Source organism: Nannospalax galili, unplaced genomic scaffold (genome assembly GCF_000622305.1).
Source record: "Nannospalax galili isolate Female #2095 unplaced genomic scaffold, S.galili_v1.0 scaffold25, whole genome shotgun sequence".
NCBI classification, from domain to species: Eukaryota; Metazoa; Chordata; class Mammalia; order Rodentia; family Spalacidae; genus Nannospalax; species Nannospalax galili.
In genome coordinates, this window is record NW_008355642.1 from 138,487 (window position 1) to 142,011 (window position 3,525).

The following is a 3,525-nucleotide window of genomic DNA, read 5'->3' on the forward strand; positions in this document are numbered from 1 at the left end:
GTAAATTTCTCTATTGCTATATAGCACAGAACTATTTCTTAACATTTTTGCCAATGTTTCCCTTGAGTGTAAGAGTATATTTAATAATAACCTCATTGACAAGTTGCCAGTGCTTTTTCATAAATGATGTAATTTCTGAAGTATTTGCCCGAATATCATGTTATTTACACACATTTAACCTAGGAATGACCAAGTATCTCTTTGGAATTGATGATCTTTCCCATTCAGCTTTATAATTATGTTGACTTATCATGAAATATGAAGAAAGTATCCTGAAATTTTTATGCTGTTTTTCTACATTTAGGACTCCTATCTTGGGAAGAAAAAAGAGCTTGCCAGAGGAGACTAAAAATCATGAGTATTTTAAAAACAGTAACTGGTTATTTTTATCAAAATGACAATTATTTTGTTTTCAAAAAATGTCATGTATCTCAAGCTTGTGTCAGATTTGATAAGTAGTTAAGGATGACCTTGAATTTCAGATCCTCCTGCCTCCACCTTTCATAGTGCATAGATTACAGGTGTGTGCTACCATGCTTGGTTTATGTGGTGCTGGACATCAAATCTAGGAGTCTCTGTATACTAGGCAAGCAATCTACTAACTGAGCTACTGTCACCAACTGAGTAAAATATTTTTTAAAATAACCGCAGTGGGAAATAAAATTTTATAAGAAAATTTAATTTTTTCACTTATGTTCTATGAATAATGGAATGCATTTTAAATTTTTTAATTCAAGTTTTGTGATTTTCATGCAATATATTTTGATGGCATTTAGATTCCTTTCCCATCCACATTTCCACTTACTGCCTCCTGCCTAATTTAATATACTATACTATATTATATGCTACGGCCTATAGAGTCTGATTTGTATCCCCAAATGTCCTTCAGTGTGGGTCCATCCACTGGAGCCTTGTTAACCAACCAAGAACCCCATCCCTATAAGAAGACTGTCTCTTCCTCTCCCAGCAGCCATTGATTGCCAATGTTTCTTAGATTGGATTGGTATTTCTTACACATTTCCCTATGTCTGCTGGGATTTTGTCTGGTTTGAGTTTGCATGAGACTTGTTCGTGTTGTTTCCATTGCTCTGAGTTCATATTAGTAACTGACCACCCATCTGGAAGAGGTTTCTTTGCAGTCATTCACAATTTCTGACCCTTACAGTCTTTCTGCCCCCCTCTTTTGCAATGATCCCTGAGCCTTGGTAGGCAGAAATTTGAAATAGGTGTCCTATTCAGGAATAAGCACACTGTAGCCCCTTGTTCTCTGCACACTAGTCAGTTGTGTGTTTCTATATTAATCACTGTCTGCTCATAATGAAACTTTTCTGGTGAGAATTGATAGATGCATTCATCTATGTGTAGAGAGTGCATTGAAAATGTGTCACTTAGGGCTAAGCATTTCACATACACGTGTTATCTGCATTTGAGCAGTTATGGAACTCTGGAATAGTCTCCATCTGTTGCAAAGAGAAACTTCTTTGATGAGTGATGACAGGTATACTTGTCTGTAAATTTAAGGATTCATATTTAGAATAGAGTAAGAAATTACACTGGTTTAGGAATGTGGCAAAAGAAGGTTTCTCTAGGATCTGTGACCTCTCCAGTCATTGTATTTGGCCATGTTTACAGTACCACACATAATTTCCCTCCCACTGAATAGGCCTTAATACCAATTAGCAGTTGTTGATTATTCCCAGGATAAAAGTGCCACTATTGCACCAATAGAAATAGGTTTCTGGGCCAGTCATTGTTGTTTATTAAGCTTTACAACTGGGTAGGGCCATTGATTGGTTTTCTCCCTTGGCTGTTTGCATAGTATCCCCTGACACCATAAGAGTTAGCCTCAGAGAGGAGGATTTCATGTCAGATCCAGCTCAATTGCTCCAAGTCCTGTGTCCAAAGTGTGGCCTGTATCCAGCAATAGGGTCTTACCTTTGGATGCTGGGAAGCAATCAAGGACTGTAGCAATAGCCTGTGTTATTTTGGTAGTCTCTTGGACTAATAATTAATTTTAATTTATTTTTATCATTTTTTAAAGTATCCTATTTATTATCTTTATTTTATGTGTATGAGCATATTGCTTGCATGTATGTAAGTGCACCCGTGTGTTGGGTAGGTGTGTCCTCTGAGAAAGTCACTCCTCTACCCAGTCAACTTCAATTGAATGGGGGCGGGTTCTAAGGACAGATGCTGAGGATGCTGGGAAGCACTAAGGACTCAGGGAAATGCAGAGGACACTTGAAAAAAAGGGAGAGTTGCCTGGCACTCAGACAGCTGGCAGGCCACTGGCCAGCACATCTCAAAGCTTAGCTGAGATGTGAAAACAGGGCCCACAGGCGATCATGCCTTTGTAAGTGTCCTAGTTTGTTTCTCCATTGCTGTGACAAAACACTCTGACCAATACCAAATTGGGGAGGAAAGGGTTTATTTAGCTTACATATCCCAGGTCACAGTTCATCAGGGAGCCCAAGGTAGGAACTCAGGGCAGGAACCTGGAGGCAGAAGCTGGAGCACAGGCCATGGAGGAACTCTGCTTACTCGCTTGCTCCCCTGGCCCCTGCTCAGCCTGCTTTCTTATGCAACACAGGCCCGCCGCCTGCCCAGGGGTGGCACCAACTCACAGTGGGCTGGGCCCTCCCACATCACTCAACAATCAAGAAGGTGTCCCATGGACATGGCCATAGGCCAGTCCAGTGAAGGCAATTCCCAGGTTGAGGCTCCCTCAACCCAGGTGTGTCAAGTTGACACTGAAGCTATCCAGCACAGTAAGTAACCCTTTCCTGGACATCATAAACTAGAAAAAAAAAAAAACCCAGATAGAATGTACCATGTCAGTTTTGTCAGTCCGCTTTAGGACCGCGTGGCCCTGGGATCCCAGAGAGTGCTCGAGGGTCTCTCGGGAGAATTTGGCGCAACACCATGTCAGGCAAAGTTCATGGAGGTCAGAAGAGGGCATCAGATATCCTGGAACTGGAGTTACAGACAGTTGTTATCCTCTATGTGGGTGCTGAGAATTGAACCCAGGTCCTCTGCAAGAGCAACAGTGCTCTTAAATGCTGGGCATCTCTCTAGTCCCTAGGAATGCATTTTTTAAAAGTTAAGAACATAGTAAAGGTAATACAGTGCAGTTAAAATTATTCATGTGAGAGAGGATGGAGCTATGCCTCAGTCATTAATAGCACTGGCTGCTCTTGCAGACAACTGGAGTTTACTTCCCAGCACCAACATGGAGGCTAAAAACTGTCTGTGACTCCAGTTCCAGGGAATCTGATGCCTTCTTCTGCCTTCTGTGTGCATTACACATACATAATGCACTTGCATACGTGTAGGCAAAACACTCATACACATAAAATAAAAGTAAACTAATTAAAAAATTTAAAAGAAGGCTACTGTTGTTTAAATAATTATTGTGTGATATATGAAATCTCTGCTACCAGATGGTACAGAAGATAAAAATAATCTTTTATTATCCTTTGATGAGTGCTTGAAGTCAAAATTCTTGTATTTTTTTTTCTTAGATAT